Raw genomic sequence first — 24,666 nt, 5'->3', positions numbered from 1 at the left:
GGGCATTTATCAAAGCAACAGGCATAAAACTAGAATAATGTTCAAACTCATTTGACAGCAGAATTGAAGTTAATTAAATAAGAAGTGCTTTACCGTCTTTACCTATTCCCTTCCCCCCCACCCCTGCCCCAGCCCAGTGATATTTCTAGCTTGAGTTTTGCAGTGGGAAGGTTTGGGTATTTGATTATTCCTGAACCATCATATACATTTAATGGAAATTCACAAAGGATTGTTCTGAGCATTTGGTATACTGATGATAAATTATAGATGTAAAAATTTATAATTCATGCAAATTATAAATTTATATGAATGCAAAAGTCTAAAAATAATCAAAGCACTTCTGCTGGTAAGAAACAGTACAGTCTAATAATGAAAATATTAGGCTATGAAGATTGTCAGCTTGCTTACTACCCATCTATGATGCTTTCTCAATGTTTGGTCCTGGAAATGTTATTCTCTATATATCTTGGTTTCCTCATCTGCACGGTCAAAGTAATAGGCCTACACTACAAGGTGGTTTTGAGCATACATAAGTTGGTATTTTTGTAGGCATGAGGATAAAAGCTGGGACAAGTTAGACTCATATTGTTAATTAAAAGATAGTTTAGTGTGGGATGGGATAATTGTTCCCCATACCACATTTTATCAAGATGCGTGGTATAGTTTGGATAAGAAATGTCCCTCTGAAAACTCATGTGTTAAACAACCCACCATACAATGCTCAAGAAAGCTTTGTGGAAGTGATTGGCTCATGAGGACTCTCATCAGTGTTCATCATGGGTAAATTAATAATTTGATGCCATTAGTGTGCAGTGGTAGACAGCAATCAGATAAACTAGGGCACTGAAAATTTGTCCCTGAGGGATAAATCTTGTCCCCAATTTCTTGATTTGTTTCCCTCTGCCTTCTGGATGCAGTGAAGTGAGCAGTTTTCCTCTGCATTTCCCAGTCACCATGATCAATCTTAAGTCTGTTTCAAGAGTAATGGAGCCAGCAGCCAATGTAGCCTGAAAATTCTGAAACTGTGAGCCCAGAAGATGACCACACACACACACACACACACACACACACAGTTTCCTTCCATCTTCTGTCAAAGCAATGGAAAGTGCACAGTACAACATGGTACAGCCATAGGGAAGGGGTCAAATCCAACTATAGGAAGGAAACAGAGTGTGAAAAGACTTATGTTTGTACAGAATTTGGCATGATTTGGGTACCAAAACAGATCTCTGAAGGTGAAAATAATTTTTTAAATAGAACTTACTTAATTTCTTTTCTTTTCTTTTCTTTTTTTTTTTTTGGTTTTTCGAGACAGGGTTTCTCTGTGTAGCTTTGCGCCTTTCCTTTAACTTGCTTTGTAGACCAGGCTGGCCTTGAACTCACAGAGATCCACCTGGCTCTGCCTCCCAAGTGCTGGGATTAAAGGTGTGCACCACTACTACCCAACAGACTAACTATATATATATAATAAATATAAATAAATAAAATGACACTGAAAGAACCTTTTACAATAAAGCTGTGTAGCTTAGGAGATCCACCATTTTGATGCTAAGAGTCCCAATTCTTATTCTTTGTCCACCAGTATTAAGCTCCAAACCACAATTCACTATCTTATATTTTCAAGCATGTTCTTTTAGTATTAACATTTTAATAAAAATGTATTTCACTTATTGACCATCACAAATCAGTCCATTGTCCTCCTTGCCTCTTTTAAAAGAGTAATGTCACTATTGTTTAGGTTAATTATGTCTTCTAGTCCATTCATCAGGTTTCAAGCCCTACAAATCCCTTTTACTGCTGACGCTTGTGCTCTGTTCTTCAGGTTATCCTGCATTCTATACTTCACTGCTCCTTACTTCTCTGCTGCGCATGCTGATCAGTTGTGGGTCTTTGTTGTAATCACCATCTATTGCCAAGAAAGCTTTGGTGATAAGAATTCAGTGATGCACTAATCTATAGTTATGAAGATGATAAGCACTTAAGGGGTAGTTTAATACTATGTCCACTTAGCAGAATTAATAACAGGTTCCCACCTAGGTCACATGACCTAGCCAGCTACCGTGTTTGGGCCAGTTAAAAGCACCAGGCATTACATCCAACCTTAGTGTGTGGTTGCTACTATGACATTCCTGCTACTGTTGCACCAGTTGGCCTATTTTGCTAGTCCAGTGACTATTATTATAGCCCGCAGAATTCAGAGCTGGATAAAATTGCTGATTGCTTTTTTTTAAAAATCCTGGTATCATGCAGAGAACCTTAACCCACTATGAAAGCTTTTTATTCCTGTCAGAATGACTAAGATTTTTTTTTTAGTCAACAAATGTTGGAATGGATATGGGGAAAGGGAAACATGTATTCACTGTTGGTTCAAGTGAAAGCTGGTGTAGCCACTATAGAAATCAGAGTGGATGTTCCTATAAAAAACTAGAAGTAGAACTGTCATATGATCTAGCTATACTACTCTTGAGCATCTTCCCAAAGGACTTTATATCCTACTATAGAGATATTTGCTCATATTTGTTCATTGTTGCTTTATACACAATATCCAGAAAACAAAAGCAGCCTAAATGTCAATCAACAATGAACAAACAATAAAAGTGTAGTACATGTAATAATCACTTATTATTCAGATGTAAATAGAAATGAAATTATGCAACTCACTGGTAAATGAAATGGAGATAGAAATAACCACTCTGAGTGAGGTAACCCAGACCAAGAAGAGACAAGTGCACATATTTTGTCTTACGGGGGTCTGAGATTTGAATCTTTAGATGTGTCTGTTGAGAGTACCCATAAAGGGCAGGAAACTAGTAAGGAGACAAGGAGGATTTCAAGAGAAGAGCAATATAATGCAGGTGGTATATATGCAGCAATATAATGCAGGGTGAAGGGGAGAAGTTTTAAATGCAGCAGGGGTGGAAAGGCAGAGCAGAGAGGAATTACAGTGAGGGATAACATGAAAGACCTTTCCAAAGGCCCAAAGGAAGCATACTATTGAAGAAGCTTCCTAAAAATGTACACATACATAGTTATAAAAGGAGTTTAAATGGAGTGACCCTGTAATTGGAGGAGCACACCTCTCCCAGATACTACAGTCTATCATATAAAAAGACCAGTACCAATTATGGGTAACTGAGTTGTTGCTTAGTGTGATCCCATAGAACCCAAGGCATTACAGGCTGTTGCTATTGCTCTTGGGGTTACCCTGAAGAACTTAAAGCTAGGCTCCTATGGATGAAAATACCACATATCTACATCATAGAACATGAAGAAACCAAGCTTCTATGTACCCGAAAGCTTCACCCTAAAGTAAATTCTGACTCTTGATTCTTCAAATGCAATTTTGGACCCTTTCTTTTGAATAATTACTCTTCATCATCTTGTATATTATGCTATTTCTGTTTTTATTACGTCTGAAGAGACAATAAAAAATGAAGCATTGTGTTTATTTTATTTTTATCATACCAAGTTTAAACATTATTCCATCAGAAACTTGAGAGTTTGACTGCCCATGATTGGATTTATCAGAAGGGCGCTTACCCTCTTTGAGAATAAAAACTGTCTGCACTTGACTAAGACAGTCTCTGAAATTATATAATACCAACTCAAACATCAGCTTTGAGACAAGTTGCACAACTCTGACAAATCTGTCTTTTTAGGTAAAAAATCTCCCATCTGAAAAAATGGTCAGCATTGTGATATGTGCTTCAATGTGTTTGTGAAAAGTGAGTGGGATAATGAAGTTACAGTCCTCGGCTGTGTCATGTGACAGTGTTAATAACGAAACCAACACTATTAATAAGTAGGAAACTTGTTTATGTAATAAAGCTAAGATGGGTGTGGTATGGAAACTGGTTGGGAAGTTAAATCATCCCCCTTCTTCTTGCTTATCACCAACGTATCATAAGGACATATTGACCATAAGAACTGTTGTTTTAATATCATGGGCTCTGAATATGGATGCTCAAAGTCTGCCACCTTCTCCAGTTGTAGGCATTATTTTGTAAATTTTAACAAAGAATTTCATGGAAGAAATCCCTTGACAGATACTGTGGCTTCCTTACCCCCCCCCCCCCCCAGTTCTCCAGCTGTGGCAGTAAGCTGGTTTTGCATTACATGTTGTGCTTCAAAAAGGATCTCCGTGTGTCTGCTGTATTATCAAATTTTTGCATAATAATTTTTCTTGTCTTTTCCAGTAAAATTAGAAGGGAGAGTGGGATGGAAATGGTAATGGCACAGTCAGAAGCAGCTCACATCTTTCTATAATCTGTTGCAGGTGTTTGGAGTGTTCTTTCCACTCAAAACTTAGAATTTATCCCCTTAAACTTAAACACAGATGTTTGGAGATTCTTGGATTTCTATAGAGACTCTAAAATATTCCTCCAAACAATTGTACGTATTCTCCATACATTTTGAAAACTTTCATATGTTCAGTCCTGTTTGGTTATTGACAATTCTTGTAAATACCAGCAATATTTTATATATTACTGTAAGATGTCTTAATATTAAATAACAGTCATTTAAAATTTGCTGCATTATGTAATTTAAAAACATATCAATAGTAATGTAGAAATTCACTTGAAAATAAAAAGTATTTCATACGAGATTTCAGAAGGAAACCATATAATACAGTAGACTATTGAAAGAGGAAACAAAACCTACTTGAGTCATGACTTAAGTGAAGCTAGCTATTTTTGACATTATTTAAGACTGTAGAATCTCTGAATTTGATTTTTTAGAAGTAGAATGTAGCATGAATATTAAAAATTCTTATTAATAAAACAAACTTGGAGATGGGTATTGGGGTGAATGCTGGAAGATCAGAGAAGCAGAACAAGCCAGAGCCACCTCACCTTGCCAATTTGTCAGCTGATTCTGTTTCCTCAGACTGAATGCCTCTGAGTCCTCATCCAAATGGATCTCAGCTGAACTGCTTCTCAAAAGCCTAAAAGCTTAATTAGCCTAGTTCCTGATTTTCATGCCTTGTATGCCTTTCTGCTTTCTGCCATTACTTCCTGGGATTAAAGGCATGAGTCATCATGCTTGGCTGTTTCCAGTGTGGCTTTAAACTCACAGAGATCTGGATGGATCTCTGCCTCCCAAGTGATAGGATTAAATGTCTAAGCGCCACCATTTTCTGGTCTCTATGTCTGTCTAGTGGCTGTTCTGTTCTCTGACCCCAGATAAATTTATTAGGGTGCACTACATATTGGGGAACACAATATCATCACCGTAGAGTTTCTTTAAAACATGCCTTCTTATTCATATTTCTATGCTGGTAAGCATAGAGATTATAAATAAAGAATTTTCTTTATTCCTAAGTAGCATTTGCATGCATTTGTTTCCTGAGCTGTGTGATTTTCTGTGACCAGGACCTGTTTTAGCACTACACACACACACACACACACACACACACACACACACACACACACATTCAAAAATCAAAAGCTAATAAAGCAGAAAGAAGTCTTTATTTCAATTTACTTTGCTTTTACAATGGAGCCAATGAGTTTGAAAATATTTCATGGCTTTGATTACTGAGTTAATTTGATATTATCCAATTTTTTCATCTATAGGATTATTATTTTCCCATTTATAGCAAGAAATTTTCTGGAGAAGGTCCTTTGAGACTACACAAACATTTTTTTTCTCAAAATTCACACTGGTACATTTAGCATACATTGGTGGAATTTGTAGTAATGTTCATTACAATGGATTGATCAGCTTCTAACAATAGTCACCTGTCTAACACCACATGACATGAGAACTTTAAGTATAGTATCTCATGAAATTCTCATTAAAACACACCGAGGGACCTGAGGGACCAGAGCAATGATTCAGGCTTTAAGAGATACTGTGATGTCCTTCCAGAGGACTCAAATTTGTTTCCTGTCACCCATGTTGGATGGCTTGCTATCACCTATAACCTTCCAGGAGATCAAATATTCTCCTCTGGTCTCTGTAGGTATCTGCACTCACACATGCACGTATTCTCCCAACATATACATATAATTAAAAATGAAGTAACAAAAAACACATTGTGCTTACTATCACTAGAGTGGCCAGTTAAAAGAAATGACATCTTGCAAGATGTTTTTTTAATTGTTCTAAATTTTAAAAATTTGTGTGTGTGTGTGTGTGTGAGTTTATCTGCATCACGTGCCTGTAAGAGCCCAAAGAGGCAGGAGGATGGCATTGCATTCCCTGGACTTGAAGCTATAGGTACTTGTGAACCAATGTGTGGTTGTTGTAATCCAAGCTAGGGCTCTCTGCAAAAGCAGTAAGCACTCTTAACTGCTGAGCTGCCTCTCCGATCCTTTTATGTTCACCTACAATACCCATTTAATGTAGACTATGTATGATGTGTACATGGTAGAATTGGAAAGTTACAACTCGAAAACATTAACTAATCAACTACACTCCTACAATCCTGTTACTCAAGAGATGTAGGCAGAGGGTCAGAAGTTCCAGGTCATATTTGGCTACAAGGTGGTGCTGAAGCCAGTCTAGACTCTTTCTCAAAATATGCAAACAAAAACACTCCACAACATTTCTGTAGTGAATTGTTAAAGCTAATAATGACTTTGGCTTTAATGACTTCTATTTCTTTATTATGAGAAAGTATCAAATAAATAGAAACTGAGGGATGTGGAACAAAATAATTGATGAGTGTGCTTCAACAGTGCCAAGGTCATGAAAGGAAAGGCAAGTGTCAAGTCATGACTGTAGGATTCAAGGTGTGACCCTTGAACAGAAAAGGGTACATGGAAACAGACAGCAGATAAGAAGATGGTGAAATTACATTAAAGTCAGCAGTTTTTTTTCATAGGATTGTATCAATATTAATATCTTAACTTTAATAATTATACTGCCATTTTCTTTGATGTTAATAATAGGAAACCTGAGTGAGGAGCATAAAGGAATTCAACTAATTTGTTTTGCAACTTTTGAATAGATACAAAGTTTATTTACAAGTAAATGTTTTAAAGTAAGGTTAAAAACATTTTGGGAATCCTTAGTCTAAGAGGGAAGTTTTAACTGTGACTTTGGTCTCTATCTTTCTTTCCTCTAGAGTACAAGTGTTTTGATCAAATTATATATTTTCTTGTTTGGTAAACAGCAAACAATTTGCTAGCATTTAATTTTAGGTTACTTTAAAATAGAAACCTTCTCAAGAAATGTTCTTATTCAACAGATTATTAACACATGGATCCTAGGAGGAATTGAACCCCAGAGCAAGTAATGTATTGAATTTTATTACCCAATTCAATTGATCCTTAGAAATATACCATTCTAATCAATATCAGAATTCTTATTAAAATTTATCTTAGATATTTCCAGTAGGAGCCTGTCATTAGCTGTATTCTATCAAGCTAACAAGACAGATTCAGTGCTTAAAAAAAAAAATTAAAGCAGTCATATTCAGTCCATCATGACCTTAACTTCCAATAACTAGAGGGTGGAAATTGTGGGAAAATTTCAAGTTCCATTAAGTCCCTATATAAATCTGTGGATTAGGATGAAAGAATACATCGAAAGAAAGGCTTTCAGAAAGTAGTCAGCGAGAGACTTAGCCTGAGGCTTAGAGGCTCCTACAGGAGACTGTGATGCCACCCAGGAAATAAAATCCATCTTTAGTGAGAGTCAGAGGAATTAAAAACAACAGCCAAGAAGACTCGGGCATGAATTGGGTTCAAGTTGGTTCACAAATAATCGAGGCAATAAATATTTTAAAAACCTATTAGGAAGCAGGATTCTTCTCTGCTTCCTCAAGGCTTCCCATCATTCCTGCAGCCTCAGGCAATTAATTATCTTTGTCTTTTAGTGTTTGTAATGAGCTAATGCCTTTTAACATTATTATTTTTAATCGTTATTATTTTACATGATAGGAATCCTATAAATATATTATTAGTGCAAAAATATTAAAAAATTTTAAGTGAAAAGCATATCTTTACTTAGTTTCTAGGTAGAGAGCAGCTTCCTAGCTTTTTAGAAAAAAAAATACAAAGAAATGCTATAAGTACTACATCTGAGCTTTAAGAAACAAAGATTTTATTAAGACAGAAATCTGAAAATATTGTTCAGGATACCAAACTAGAAGAATAACATTTCCTCATTTCTTCTCATCAAACAATAAAATGAAATAATAAATAAGAGATAAGGGTATGGATTCTCCATTTAGAATTTTATCTTTGATCTGAAATATCATTGGTATAATGGCTAAGTGGAAAAACACAGTGAGCTCACTGGATGGCATCAAACCAAGATAAAGCTTGTGTCTTCAGACATGCTAGTGTGTCCTTTTCTCTCCCTGTTGCCTTAGCAAATCAGTAAGAGCAAAAATGCTGCAGGTAAAGAATGATGTTTGAAAACATAAAACAAAGCCCTCCACAGCAAAGACCACTGTTGCAAAGTAAGTTGCTCAGGATCTCTGGGGGTGCCACGTTTTTCTCTCTAAGGCAGAAGCTGAGCCTGTCAGGTAGGGCAGTGATAAAATACAGGAATCTCGTGCCAAATAATGTTTAAACTGGGTTAACTTACCAGAGTGTGGATAGTGTGAAGACTCGGGATAGTGAAGCTATAACTCCTGAAACAGAATAGATTACCTTTGTCCCCACGATATCCATCTTCCTATATTTCAACTGAACTGAAATCAGTTATTAGCCCTGGACAGAGATGATTTTCCCAATAACTTCTTAAGAATAGGTTTCTTTGAGTTAGTGCTAAAAGGCTTTTCAAGGTCACCAGTGGTCTGCAACTGCATTTCTATTTATCTCTTCCTATATTATCACAGGAGATTTGGCATCAAACGAGGATATTTTAAGAAAACTAATGTGTGTGTGTGTGTGTGTGTGTGTGTGTGTAAACTGAACGTCGACCTGCACCTATTTGAGGGAGAAAGGGTTGCTCCTAACAAGTCAGTATTCTGTAGAAACAAGCAGGTCTTCAGTAAAAACTGGAATCTGAGCCTTTTTTGGGTCTTCAGTGAACTTTCTCTGTCTCTAACCCTGACTCAAATTTCCACATGAAAATGGGAATCTAAGAAATTTGATCTACAGGGAAATCAGTCAACTCACAAGGATAATTAAAAAGAAATAGTTTCTGGGTAAATTTTTGTTCTTCAAGTGAAGCCACCATCGATTCACTTTGTATTCTTGTTCTCTCACATTTTCAATATGATCTGGCATTTGTCCTATTCACATGATAAAGTCACACCTCATAACTTCTCAGTTTTCTAATCAGTAATCAGCAACCTAGATATTATATCCTGGAGCGGCATCACTGACATAATCTTCAAGCTCACAAAACTCAATCTCAGGTTCCTCTCCAGACCTACAAAGTCTCTGTTTTAATGAGATCCCCTGGCAATATTATGTGCATTAAGTCTTAAGAGGTAGTCTTCCCCTAATCAAATGGAAGAAAGCTGTCTGTTTTCACTTGACATTTGGTGATTTTGATTGTTTTTTGATTCTCATCAATTGAAAGCCAAATTATGATGTGTCAGACTCAATAATGCAGAGATTCTCCAGGGAATAATGCTGTTTATTTGAGACAGGTAGAACATTAGATGAGAAAGATGCATACTATAGTAAAGTACCTGCATGTTCAAAGATGTAGCACAAGTAAGTTTTTAAATCAAAAGGAAGACATTTGTGCTGTGGATATTGCTCTGTGTAAATAAAGTTCTGATTGGCCAGTGGCTAGGCAGGAAGTATAGCCGGGACAAGAGAGAAGAGAATTCTGGGAAGTAGAAGGCTGGGGAGACACCGCCAGCCGCTGCCATGAGAAGCAACATGTAAAGACACTGGTAAGCCACAAGCCATGTGGCAAAGTATAGATAAGCAGAAATGGGTTAATTTAAGATAGAAAAAGTAGATAACAAGAAGCCTGCCACAGCCATACAGTTTGTAAACAATGTAAATTTCTGTGTGCTTTCTTGGTTGGGTCTGAGTGACTGTGGGACTGGCAGGTAAGAGAGATTTGTCCTGACTGGGCCAGGCAGAAAAACTCCAACTACACATTTGTATCAGACACTTGGATAGAGTTCAATGACCTTAGAGGGTCAAGACAGGAGTTGGTGGCAGGCCACTGGTGTGGGTTCTGTTGTTGGGCAAGTGTTCTAGAAAGAGCATATTACTCAGATTGTTACTGTCTCAAAGACCATTAAAGATAAAGTAAGTTACAGAAAGGTGTGCACATGTATAAGATATATAAAGCATGTTTGCATGTAGAATATGAATATTCTCTTTTTTTCATTTTTTGGAAGAACTTAGATCAGTATCTCAGAAAACTATGCAGTCTTCTTTCTTTTCCATATCGACATTTATCTGGATGGACAAGAATACATTGATCTTAGCATTTGCAATATTTATAGTGATATATAATGTATACATATTTACATATTTATTATTAAAGTTTACAATTTAGGAACATACCACAAGGAATTACATAAAAAGGAAGTTCTCAATCACATGTGTACAAGTCTTATCTTAAACTTGAATTTTTTGAAACAAGAACCATGCCCCATATTACAAGCTACATAAATATTACAAAATGATAACACAGTGAATTTTAAACAAATTATTCTGCTCAGCTAAACTGATGAGACATTCTCATATGTTTAAGGTAACTGATCAGGTAGATCTTATGAAATAAACCTCTTAGATAAATGCTGCTCCTCAAATGGGCCAGTTTCCTTGTACTTGGGGGTTAGCTGTGCAATAAGTACATAAAATGATAAAAAGTATATAATGAAGCATCATGGGTATCTCAGTTGTTTGGGAGATGGATTGTCGCGCCCTCCTCGACCAGCAAGGATGACGCAACACCGGGATTCTTCTTAATACAGTTTAATCAGACCTTGTTTAGTTGCATTGTCTCTCTCTCTCTCTCTCTCTCTCTCTCTCTCTCTCTCTCTCTCTCTCTCTCCTGGGGCAAGCCTCTCCCAGCACCTAAGTAGGGCTGGGCTGCCAACCCCAAGCAGCCACGTGGGCACTGTCCACAGGTTCACGCATATGCCAGCAGCACACGAATCCAGCCATAGCCAAATAAGGAGCTGTTTACCACAGAGAGTGTTTACCATCGGGAAGGCAGAGGGTAGAAGCCAGCGCCATCTTTAGGGTGCGGCTACACGCAGCTCTCTACAATGGATATACAGGATGACAATGAAAATGAGAAAAATACAAGACAAAGAGATATGTGCAGAGAAACTCAGACAAAGATCTATTAGATGATTATAGATCCTGTGAGGAGGTGATGATGTTTGAAGCAAGAGAGACCTGAAGGAAGAGACCTGAACTTGGACCTGTGGTCCAACTAGGTTTCAAGTACAAGGAATCTGGTGTGTTTGAAAAGCAACAAATATCTAATGGGCTTATTTTACAAGATCTGCCTGAAGAATTACCTGAAAATATGTGAGGATGTCTCACCAGCTTAGCAAGGTGATGCAGTTTCAGTCCTTTGAGTATGTACAAGGCAACAGTTCTATGCATCTTCTATGTTGACTTCTTTCTGTAGAGTAGCATGTTTGCTTTCAGAGGAAAGGAGTGAGTAATGATGTGTGGTCTGTAACCAGAATGCTACAGCTTGGGCTTTCTTTGCAGAGAATTGTAGGGGAAATGTTATAGAACAACAACATGCAAATTATGGCTCTCTTAAAGGAATCAAACAGAAGAACAAACTGAGTTTCATAATACCTTTTTCCTAAGTATAGCTACATTTGTCTCCCATAATCTCTTAGGTCCTAGCCATTGTTCTATCTGTTTCTACATTTTATATTCAGGTTGTTTTATTATTATAATGCTTATTCTTAACATTAAGTCATGTAGACAACCATATGGTATATCATTAATAATGCTAATTTCATGTATGGGATGATTTCATTGTTCTTTAATTATGACTTAGATTAAATCATTGTAGAGTTGTCAGAAACTAGAGTCATTTAGTTAATTAAGAAAACAAAAACACATTGCCATAAATCTGTTGTACCTGGCACGTGTGCCATTCTCACCCCCCTCTAAAACGTGGTTGATTGCTTCATACTTCTTATTTTCTGAAGGAATAATATATTGGTAGATTATTTGCCCTCAGAGAGAGCAAAATCTGTGTATTTATTTCTCATACAGAATTGACTGGATTCATTGTTGAGTTCCTTTGGTCCTTGGTTTTTATAAGAAATGTCTTCAAACTCTTTCAGCATGTTTCTATGCATACTAGAGATTCATCTACAGCTAAAAGTTGCATTTCCTAGTTCATTATTTAAAACCATAATTGCCATAAACATTATCTAACATGTTAGTTATTTGTCTCATTGATACATAAAAGCACGTTAAGGAAGGAATGTTCTATTTTGAATGACAGTTTGAAGGTTCAGACCATCGGCTCAGAGAATGAGACAGAAGCTGGGTACATTACAGGACTAGGCTTCACTAGTATTTGACTAAATCCCTCCTTGTCAAAGTTCTATGATTATTGAGCCTGCTTTACCAGCAGTGGGTCGGTCTTGCTCCATGATTAGCTACCTAATATTGAGGCAGCGGTGGTGTGTTCACTGAGCTATTATTGTGTGCCTGAGTCTCCTAGTGTAGAAAACTATACAGTCTCAGAGGCACAAAGAAACCTGTAAGTAAGTGGCATTGTGAATCAAAATACAAATCTATCTCACTAGACACAGGTGTGAGATGATGCTGAATACTGGCCTTCCAGTACAATGCTGCCTGAGGTGGGGATCTGGCTGGCATAAAAAGACTTTATTTGCTACCGAAGCTCAGGCTCATGTAGATAACATATCACAGTCACCAAGGCCTGCACAGTCTAGGGGTGGAAAGTTGTGTCCCAGTCCTACTCCAAAACTACCAAATGTGTTGAAAAACCCAAGACTCTCCCATAAGCTCCACATAATGCCAGGAAAGTGCCTGAAGCACTGTGAATCCTAACTTGGACATATGACCTTTGATTTTCAACTTGTGATCTCAATGTCATATGCCTGGTACTGAGTTCAAAAGTAAAGACCAATGTAGCTGCTTCTCTATTACTCCCAAAGGCTTAGATTTTTGTTCTTGCCCCTTTCTGTGAGATTGAAGAAGGGAATTAGGAAGCTAGTACCTTATTGGCTACAGGTACCTGTGTCTAATGACACTAGCCTGATGATAAGTTTTGTGGAGCTCTGCTTGACACTAGTTTTTACTGATCATGTCTAATACTGGATTTCATGTCTTAAGCCTGGACTTAATTCTCTGTCACTCTCCCAATCAGAGGCATCTCTTTTCTTTGGGGAGTGTGCTCTGTCCTGTCCTTAAGTGACTCTTGCTTCTGTATAATAAAGAGTCATCATTGTCTCTCACTTTGTTCCTGTAGGTCTTGTAAATGGTGTTTGATGCATGAATATCTGTTCAAATTGCTCTATCTCTGGAGAGATGATCCTCAATTCACAGAAGACTTACTTAGCCACCATTTTTGGTTCCTGGTACGACATTTTAAAGGTATTTTATCTTTATTACTTACAGAGAGGCTGAAGTCCGCATCTAAGACTTCTTTCAAGTAATCTGGATTGACTTGCACATACTTTACTTTGTCCCATCTGCTCCCAAGAGAGGAACTTTGACTTGCTGCTTCTCTAGAGGAAGCTGTAACATTTATTGTGGGGACCAACACATTTCTAAAGAAATTTATAGTGATATTTTATTTGTATTGAAATGTGATTTTATTTGTATGTTAATAAAGTTGCCTTGAGGTCAGAGCAAGCCAGAGCAGAAGCCCAGCAGTAGTGGGGCACGCCTTTAATCCGAGCACTTGGGAGGCAGAGGTAGGCGGATCTCTGTGTGTTCAAGGACACAGCCAGCATGGCAGACACACGCCTTTAATCTCAATACCAACCATAGACGACCTGGAGGTCTGTACAAACAGGCAGTGACAAGGAGGTCATGTGGCTGGGTTTACAACCAATGAGAAAACAGAACAGAAAGTCTTTAAATAGACAGGACACACAGAAGTAGGTCTCTTGCGGAGAGGAGGAACCGCAGAAGCAGTGAAGGGTAAGGTTTTCCGCTTTTGCTCTGACCTCATGGTTTTTAACTCTGCAATCCATTCTGTGTTTCTTATTTAACAAGCCGGATACATCTACAGAAATTAACATATCTAGGCTCACATCTGGAGAGAGCCATAGAGACTGGCAATCTGCAACTCAGACTGCTACTGTTAAGGGTAAACTTTATAATTTTTCTCATGTAAATTTCCCAAACAAGTAGCCATATGAAGAGAATCTCATTAGCTCTTCCAAGGAGAAAGAAAGGATGCATTTTTCAAGCCTGTTATCTATACTGCTTCTAGGAAAAGAGGGCCCTGGGAGCACATTAGCACTCCTGGTCTAGAAAGATTCATATATGTGTAATGTTGAAAACCACAGAGGTGGTGAATTAAAAGTCACACAATAAGGAACCTTAGGATGAGAACACAATATGCTAATTCTCCATTTTGCTCACTACAGAGAGAAGCTGAAGGCTGGAGATTCCTATCTTGATATGATACACTCTCTGTAGCCATGAGCCATGGCTGAGTATGCTTCAGATTTTCTACCTGGTAAAAAAGATTCTTTCCTCAGCATCCTCTGATTTTCTATCTCTGCAAACAGGTCCCAGAGTAGAGGTTTGTTTGGTGTGTTAATGGATGGGGTAGATTTAGAAGCCTCCTCCACCATCATGACACCAGTCTCATTCCTAGGACTTGCACTGATGAATTGAAAGCAACATTTTCCCCTTCTTTTGTTTATGTCTTTCTAGAAATTAGGAGTCAGAGAGTATAAAATATCTACTAAAGTTAGACATTGCATCAGAGAATTGAGCTTGAAGGAAATGTAATAGAGTACTGTCTGAAAAGAAAAAGAATGACTCTTTTAAGAGTCATAAATGTCCCTTAAAAGAATAAATGGACATTTGTAGTGATTGAAGTCAATCTGTGAAATGATGGTTTGTGTGTTCCAAGAAAGATATAGTGAGAAATTTAATCCATGTTTTATAATCCCTAAAGAAACACACACACACACACACACACACACACACACACACACACACCTGCTGAATTCCAGAATCATGTATTGATATGATACACTGAAATAATGGCTAATTATTTTACAGAAAATATGTATTGGAACTTAAAAGAACTAAAGTTCTTCAATTTGCATATTAATTTCTTTCAGACCTGACTGCTTTTTTATGGTACCTTAGTCAAAAGTGTCTCAGAGTAGATATTAAAGCACATTATGAAAGATATTTAATGATTTACATTTATTTTATGGAAATTTAAATGTGCTTTTCTTCTTTTGACTTAATCATGAAGTATATAATTTCCTTAAATTGTCACCTGAATGTCAACTTTTTAATATATTACATATCTGAACTTAAAAAATGCCATTAGTATAAAATTAAAGATAAGTAATGGGCCAGTACAAATTAAAGTACTGCCTTTTTTCAGTAATAATTATGAACCAAATGCATAATTATTTTATGTTCAGAAATGTATGTATACATATAGTAATTAAAGTAAAAGAAACCCTCTTGATACTGAATAGCGACAAAGTAAGATTTTTCCTATTATTAGACCAGTGATTTAAGGATGTTTAAATGTTGTAGGGCAAACAAACAGTGGACTTTATATCTTACTACAGAGACACTTGAACAACCATGTTCGTTGCTGCTCTGTTCACATTAGATGGAATAAACTAAGTATCCAACAACAGACAAATAGATAAGATAAACATGGTACCCACAGAGAATAGAATATTACTTAGCTCTAAAGATAAATAAAATTTTTAGATAAATGTATAGAACTGGAGAAAATAATACTGAGTGATAACTCAAGCCCAGGAAGACAAATAGAGCTTATATTCACTCTCATATGGGAATCGTATAAAGCTTCACATTGTTTTGTGTGTAGAAGTTGGTGCACAAGTGGAAGCCAGGAAACTAGAAAGTGGCTTTTAGGGGGACATGTGAATGGAGGGCAAATAGTAGACTATGAATCTATAAATAAAATGAAAGTCATGAAGTAATACTGGCTATTGAGAATGATGGGGTATAAGAGTATGGGGAACATCAGGGGGTGAAAAGGCAGGTAATCCAAAAAAAGAGTGTGGTGATATTGTGTTCCCCAAAATATTGTGCACCCCAATAAACTTATCTGGGGGTCAGAGAACAGAACAGCCATAATGTTAAACATAGAGTGCAGTAGACATTGCTTTGTATAAATAAAATGCTGATTGGCCAGTAGCCAGGCAGGAAGTATAGGTGGGACAAGAAGAGAAGAGAATTCTGGGAACATGAAAGCTGAGAGAGAGACACTGCTAGCCTCCATGATGAGAAGCAGATGTTAAGATACCGGTAAGCCACGAGCTACGTGGCAACTTCCAGATTAACAGAAATGGGTTAAAATGTAAGAACAGTTAGCAAGAAGCCTGCCATGGCCATACAGTTTGTAATATAAGTCTCTGTGTGTTTACTTGGTCGGGTCTGAGTGGCTGTGGGACTGGTGGGTGAGAGAGATTTGTCCTGACCATGGGCCAGGCAGGACTGGAGAAAACTTCAGCTACAATAGAGGTTAGGCAGTGGTAGCATATGCTTTTAATCCTAGCATTCCAGAGGCAGAGATATGCCTGGATCTCTGTGAGTTCAAAGCCACACTGGAAAGGGCCAGGCATGAAGACATACACCTTTAATCCCAAGAAGTGATAATAGGAAGCAGAAAGGTATATAAGGTGTAAAAACCAGGAAGTAGATCTGGGTAAGCTTTTAGGCTTTTGAGAAACAGTTCAGCTGAGATTCATTCTGGATGAGGACACAGAGGCTTCCAGTCTGAGGAAACAGGATCAGCTGAGGAATTGGCAAGGTGAGGTGGGTGTGGCTTGTTCTGCTTCTCTGATCTCCCAGCATTCACTCCAGTTCCTGGCTTCAGGATGGTTTCTATTATAAGACCTTTTAAGATTCATGCTACAGAAGAGGGTAGGAAAAACCATATGGAAGGCCACAACCTCATAACCAAACTTAACAAAAAATAAGTGTAAAGATAGGAGAAGACATCTGACATGATGTAAGAGGGGGAAATCCTGAGGGTTAGAGGATTAAGTGCGGGTGGAGGAATGAGGAGAAGAGGGGTTTGTGGGTGGCTTAACTAAAACTGATTATGTGTGCAAAAGCTTTATGGAAACCTACTAGGCAGTAAGCTAATTTCAAAATAAAACTTGAAAAAGTTTGCTGGGAATTACTCTGCATGAGTTGTCATTGTTGATCTCAGAATATATGTACTATTGAACAAAAATTATAGAACAAGGCCTGGGATAGCCTACTATGATTTACTGGTTCAGGAGGCCCCGGAGCTTCCAAAGCAACACAAGCTATTAGCATGGTTGTTCGCCACTAGAACTTGATGGTAAAACCATATTGCTGGAAATACCATACCTGTAACCTCCTCCTTTTCATCTAGCTTTCATAGTGATAGCATGTAACATGCCAGCTGCTGGGTAAGGAAAGACACCAATAACCTTATCAAGCACTGGAACCTTTATGTTGTAATCCTGACCTGCCAGATCAGATGTGCATACTGGCACAACCGTGTCATTACTATTAAGGAGTAATTAACAATATTCTTATTGGGTTTGAGGCCAGTCCTATAGGAGGGAACTTTATTCTTTGTACTGTAATCCTGGTTAAAAGTGTATGGTTCTGGAGTTCATAGATTCTAAGGTATATGTGGTGATATATTGTCCACCCCAGTAAATGTTATCTGGGGAACAGAGGACAGAGCCAGCCACTAGATTAGACTTAGAGGGCAGACACTGGTGGCACACACACTTAATCCTATCACTCAGGAGGCAGAGATCATCTGGATCTCTGTGAGTTCAAGGCCACATTGGAAACAGAGCCAGGCAGTGGTGGCACACACCTTGAGTCCCAGTTCTGGGAAGCACACACGCCTTTAATCCCAGGAAGTGATCTCTGGTCAGAGAGTCTTTAGACTGAGGATTTTTTAGAGGTAAGAACTAGTGGCTGGCTGTTCTGTTTTTCTGATCTTTCAGCTTTAACCCCAATATCTGGTTCAGTTTTTTTTTAATAAGACCTTTTAAGGTTCATGTTAAAGGTTTAAGAAGGTATTTTCATTTTAGAAAATGATCACACAATCAAAGTGACTTTTAAATGCTTATAACCATAACCTGGTCCTCTCTCAACCCTTTGTCACAGAAGGTATTTTTTGCAATTGACAGCAGGCAACTTGTAAAAATGCTGAGAATAACAGGCTGAGTTCTCAGCTCCAAGTGGGACATCTTTATTACCTGATACCACCACTAAGGCTTAGGGCACATTATGAAGAAGGGGACAGAAAGAATGTGTGAATTAGAGGATGGGTGGGGGGTGTCGTGGAAGGTTGTCTCTTAGGTATGATATGGCCAATACAATCATTAATTAAAATTCTGGCATAGATACGGTAACTTATCTTCAGGCCTCACCTCTTATAGAGGAGCTATTGGTAGTGTACAGTTTCTTGGAAGGGTGAATCACTCTGTCTTGAAGGTGTGGTCACTGGTAGGTTTTCCACATTCCAGTGGATAGCCATCCATGTTAGTATGGGCAGCACTAACTGTACTTAGTGGATTATTAAAAAAGTAGACATGAAGTTGGGGTGATAAGTGTGTTGGGGGAGCATAGGGGGAGTTGGAGAAAATGGGTGTTTGTATGATTGTATTTCATTGCAAACATATACGAAACTCTCCAGAACAAAGGATATGCAAATGCATAGCTTTAATAGAGAGAAATTAACAAATAAACTTGACTTCTTTATTCTGTTAGTCATGACTATACTCACTAATTCTTCCTTTAGGTCAAACTGCTAGCTGAATATAAAGCTTAACAATGTTCTGTGGTGAAAATGTTGATCTTGAGGCGTTAGCCTTCCTCCAAACAAGTCTATGAAAATTAATAAAACCTATGTGCAAGAGATCACATCTGTCTCACTTTAAGGCAGTGACTATTTTGAATCCTAGGGAACAGATTTTCCCTAAACTGAGGATAAAAATGTCCACAGTGCTTTGAACAACTGGGCCACATGGATGTTTTATAGAAATGAGGCGTTTTTTTTCATTTTTTATTTCTTCTTTCAGAGAAATCAGTGGCTGCGTTTGCACTGAACTGAATTTTGTTCTTTGTCATCACACTTCCTGAGCAATACTAAAAGTAGATTATGTCCATTGGTGGCCACAGTTACCTCTGGAGTCAGCGTGTTCACCCTTCCCTGTTTGGAGTGTGATAAATAAACAGCATAGGGTTTATTTCAGATTACAACACTGTTCTGGTACTTCTGCCAACTTGACCAACACTAGGAAAGAACAAGAGAAGGACTTTTCCTTTGAAGGGGCACCTCCTGTTGAGCAGCAGTATGTCAACAATTTATTTTTCTGTTCTTTGATACATGCTTTAAGCAGCTATTGCTGGGCATCCCAGTGTCAACCTCCCATGGAAGTTTCCACTCTTGAGAAGAATTCACAGTCAAAGTTGGAAGATGATTTCCTGTTGCATATGGCTGAATTCCAGGATTGCTGCAGCTTCTCTGTGTAGCAGGAATCTTAGGTCTTATTAATAGGAACAAACCTGGAGCCAGGTGTTGGGGTGAACGCTGAAAGATCAGAGAAGCAGAACAAGCCACAGCTTCCTCACCTCGCAATTCCTCAGCTGATCCTGTTTCCTCAGATTGGAAGCCTTGGTGTCCTTATTCAAATGGATCTCATCTGAACTGCTTCTCAAAAGCCTGAAAGCTTAACCAGTTCTAGTTTCTGGTCCTCATGCTTTATATACCTTTCTGCCATCACTTCCTGGGATTAAAGGCATGAGTCACCATGCCTGGCTATTTACCCACAGAGATCCAGATGGATCTCTGACTCTGAAATGCTAGGATTCAAGGTATGAGTGCCACCATTTTCTGGCCTCTATGTCTGTCTAGTGGCTGTTGTGTTCTCTGACCCCAGACAAGTTTATTAGGGTGCACAATATATTGGGAAACACATTATCACCACATCTCTGCCACTGAATTTCCCAGTGAGAATATTTGCTAGGAAGAGAGCTAATGCATTTAAGCAGTTTAGAGATATTGCTAAAGGGACCAGAACTGGAATGGGGTGATCTAAACCTCAATGAAGAGTAAGAAATTCGGTGATGAGCTGTGATAGGATAGTAGAAAACCCCATAATGTTGTGTTATTCCTGAAGGTAAAAGCCCACTCTTTCTGGCATGGAGTTGTAAGAAAAATTCAAGTCTTTGAAAGGACTTTAAATAGATGAATCCCCCTCTTCACCCACTATCCCGTGCTGTTTAAGAATCCTTTTCTTCTTCAGGATTGTCACTCCAGCAGTTTTCCTTGCTCTCTTTGCTCTTCCACATTACTAACATTTTCTTTCCCGGATTAATCCATTGCTATTTAAACTTTGCAATATTAATTATTTCTTAGAAATAATTATATTGTCCATGAGTACATTTTATCTATTATTATACTACACTGTTCATCCTTACAGCAAAACCCAGCAAAGCTGATCGATATTCATAGCTACCAATCTTTTTCTTACTAGATTCCTTAAAGTCCCTATAAGATGTCACACTCATCACTCTAATAGACTTCTGAAATTTCATTATGATGTAATATTATAGTTTTGATCTGATTGATTCTTAATTCATGGTGCTTTTGGAATGTAATGGATCCATCAAGTGATGGAGCATGCTAGGAAAAAGGTAGGCCATTGGGAGTATATCCTGGAAAGGAATATTGAGCCTTTTGTGCCCTTGGGCTGCTATGAAGTGAACAGATTCCTATGTGACTTTCTCACATCATAGTATGCTCTCTGCCCAAACCTCATACACACAACCAATTGTGAACCGAAATCTCCCAAACTATGAACCCAAATAAATCTTCCCATTGATACTGTCTCATTAACTTGTGACATCTTTGCCTTTTTAGTTTTTTTTTTTTTTCTTACAGCCAGATCTGATACACAATGTAAGTGAAAGTGCTAGATTATGTACTTTAATATGATGACAATGTGGGAAGATATTCCTCAATCCTGAGATGAGCTCTAATACTTCAATGAACTTGTGACTCTAGAATGTGAACAAGTGATCCTCAGTTCCTCATCCACAGTAGGTGGGGCACGATGGCTACACAGGGCTCAATTAGGAAATTTTTCTTTTTCTATGTTTTGAGTATTTCTTGTCTTCCCCCCACCAGGCACCCCATGAAAGGATAGAGTCACCTTTGGGTCAATATTTACCTCTCCCCATGTTAGGTAGAGTTTAATAAAGTCCTAGCAGTTACAGATCTGTTTAAATAGTTTTGTTTGAGGGAGGACCTTGATGAACAGAGGGTATTCCAAGATGGTGCATTTCCCCTTCACCTTGAAGAGAGTATGAATGACTGTCTTTCATTCATGTCTAGAACAGGTGGATCACTAGGGGACAAAACTCACAAAAGTGAGGGGTGCACTCTAATAAACTGGGTCCCTCCTGAGTTTTTACCTCCCCTACTCGTACATGGCGAGCTTCCAGCAAAATTTCAATTACAATTTAGCTTTTCCTATTCTGGCAGAAGTTCCTGCAGATATTTCTGCCTATAGGCTGTTATTTTATGCATTCACTTGTCAGATTTAGGGGAAGCGGTTTGGCTTGCGACCTCATTTCTATTACAGATCTAGAGTTGTTAATATCTTAGATTTTCAGCTTTTTTTATTAGGATTAAATGAGTACTTTAAATTTCTCTCATGTTAGTTTAGAATTTCTAAGTCTGTGAGATCAGAAAGAAACAATGGATGGAAACCTCTTGGATTGTTTTAGGGACTTTATAGTGTTCTGAATACGTCAGAAGACAAATAGATTTATAGATGTAAATAATCGCTTGTTAAGCCAACCTATTTATGCTTAGGAATTTTTAATAGTTGAGCATGATATTTTAAAGTGGATGCTGTGGTTTAAAGTGACTTTTAAGTTTCTCTCCATTTAATTTGATGTTGGCTATTGGCTTGCTGTAAATTGCCTTTATTATGTTTAGGTATGTTTGCTGTATTCCTGATCTCTCCAAGACCTTTATCATGAAGGGGTGTTGGATTTTGTCAAATGCCTTTTCAGCATCTAGTAAGATTATTATGTGGTTTTTTTCTTTCAGTTTGTTTATTTGGTGTATTACATTGATGGACTTTTTTATGTTGAACCATACTTGCATCCCTGGCATGAATCCTACTTGATCATAGTGGATAATGGTGGTTTGCCAGTATTTTATTGAGTATTTTTGCATCAATGTGATAATTTTTCTAGGAATTAATCTCAAGACAGCAACTTCTTTGTTGTGATTTTGAACAAATCTAGTCTTTCTGCATACGAAATCCTACTTGTAAGCCAGGGAAATTATTCAAAATAGGCACTTGGTACCAAGCATGACAACCCGAGTCAATTTCTAGAACCCAAAACAGTGGCAGTAGAGAAATGAATGCTGCAAGATGCCCATTGGTCTGCACATGAGCACATGTGCACATGTGTACACACACCACACTAAATAAATAAATAGATAGATAGATAGATAGATAGATAGATATTAAATTGTACTCATTGAGGTTGGGTGATTAAATCATAAACCATTTATATTATTTATAGTGTTTACTTTTTCAAACCACCTTATGAAATGACATTTATATATTCTTATTATAAAGATTAAGTTGTAAATGCTAATATTTTTGCCCTCACCCATCCTTGATGTATCTCTTTCTGTGCTTCTCTCTGAGTGTCTGTATGCTAAAAGTAGGGAGGAGATAGGTGAGAAGATGTCATGTCAGGAGTGATATATACCTGCAGTCACAGAATTTGGGAGAGAAAAGCAGGAGGATCAATAGATCAAGACCATCATCATATAGAGCAAGTTTGAGAACAGCCTGGGCTACACAAAACCCTGCCACAGAAAAACAAAAAGTACAAAAGGAAAGAGAAAGTATCTCTAGATAGATACAGAGGGCACAAAGAAAATCAAAGACCTGAAATGGACAATTGGCTCTCAACATGGGGAACACAACACCATTCCAGGGTGCCAGCCATTTCCTGACTGTTTACTAAGTCAGTAAGCGTAGCTTTGGAGATGCTGAGGGAAATGTGTGGTTTCAACACCTGAAATGTGTTCCTATGAGTTTTGTGACTATATTCCATTTGATGTAGTATGTCAGTCACTTTTTTTTCAATACAGGTTTTTTTTTTTTTTTTTTTTTTTTGGTGCCTGTCATGGAGCTCGCTCTGTAGACCAGGCTGGCTTTGAACTCACAGAGATTCAGCTAGCTCTGCCTCCCAAGTGCTGGGATTAAAGGCATGCGCCACCACCGCCTGGCAATGTCAGTTATTTTTAATCTCGGTCAAGTTGGAGTTGGTTCTTATAGATATGACAATCTGATTTCTCATGTTGATTCTACTTCAGTATGACATGCAGTAAAACTCAGAAAGAACTAGCTAGAAATGACCAGATATTGTAGAATATTACTTGAATGAGTAAAGAAAGAAATGGCTTCAGAAAACCGTAATTAAAGGGGAAGTTAAAATGATAGGGGAGTCACTAGGATTGTAACATTCATAGCCTGTGAAGAAAAGATTAAAGAAAATAATAATGTAAAGATGAAGTCCAAAGACATGAGATACACTAGAGCACACTGTTGTACATCAAGGCAATGTGGTGGAGGACTAGAGGCTGGTTCAGAAATATGTGAGTTTCTTTTAATTATGATCCTATCAGTCTTGTATGAAACTCATCCAGGATTCTGACCATAGGTTCATTGTCTAGGGCTGTTTTGGGAGTCTGATCATTACTTTCTAGTGAAGTGCTCAGCAGCCATTCCAGCTGTGGTTCACACCAATGTACAGCTGGTGCTGATGTTCCTAGGGAAGCAAGCTTCACACTCTGTTGGAATCCATGTGGTACTAATTCAGTGGATAACCAGAGTGAAAGAACTGTGGGGCATGATTGACTCCACAGAGAATTCAAGGATATGTAGAAATTAGGCATATGTGTAGAATTGTCACAGGGAGCCTTTTCTAAGAGTTGTGGAAGTCTAGTCTGTAGTATAGAAAACTAGCTGGGGAAATCCACAGGGTTCCAGCACTAACACATGATGCCACCCATATGAACTGAGCCCAGGAAAGGCACAAAGTATTCCATGTGCAGAAGGGAAAATGTCATACCTGCAGTTCTAAGGTCTGATGTGCAACTTTCCAGGCTTTGAGCTTACTGGGATCTGTAATGCCTTTGCATCTTTGGAGCAAGAATGGTTATTTTATACCTGTTAGATGATCATATCTCAGGACTAGAAAACTTTTTTTTTCTTTTCGTTTTTATAGATATAAGCAGTTTGCCTTGAATCTCAGGGCCTTGAACTTTTCAAGGGATGTTGGAAAGGCTTAAGGCTTTGAGCCTGTTTTGGATAGAATAAACATAGCATTGTGAGGAGAGTAGAAACTTCAGAGCACATGTAAGATTCCTTGGTTGCAGATGCTTTGTATTTCAAAAGCCCATTAGAATTTGGTCCACAGTGTGCTGATGCTTGGCTGGATTTTTGAGGCAAGGTATCACTATATTTTATACAATAGTTTTGAAATCTCTGTCTTCTCACAAAAA

Source organism: Onychomys torridus, chromosome 12, assembly GCF_903995425.1.
Source record: "Onychomys torridus chromosome 12, mOncTor1.1, whole genome shotgun sequence".
Lineage (NCBI taxonomy): Eukaryota > Metazoa > Chordata > Mammalia > Rodentia > Cricetidae > Onychomys > Onychomys torridus.
This window is presented reverse-complemented; position numbering follows the sequence as displayed.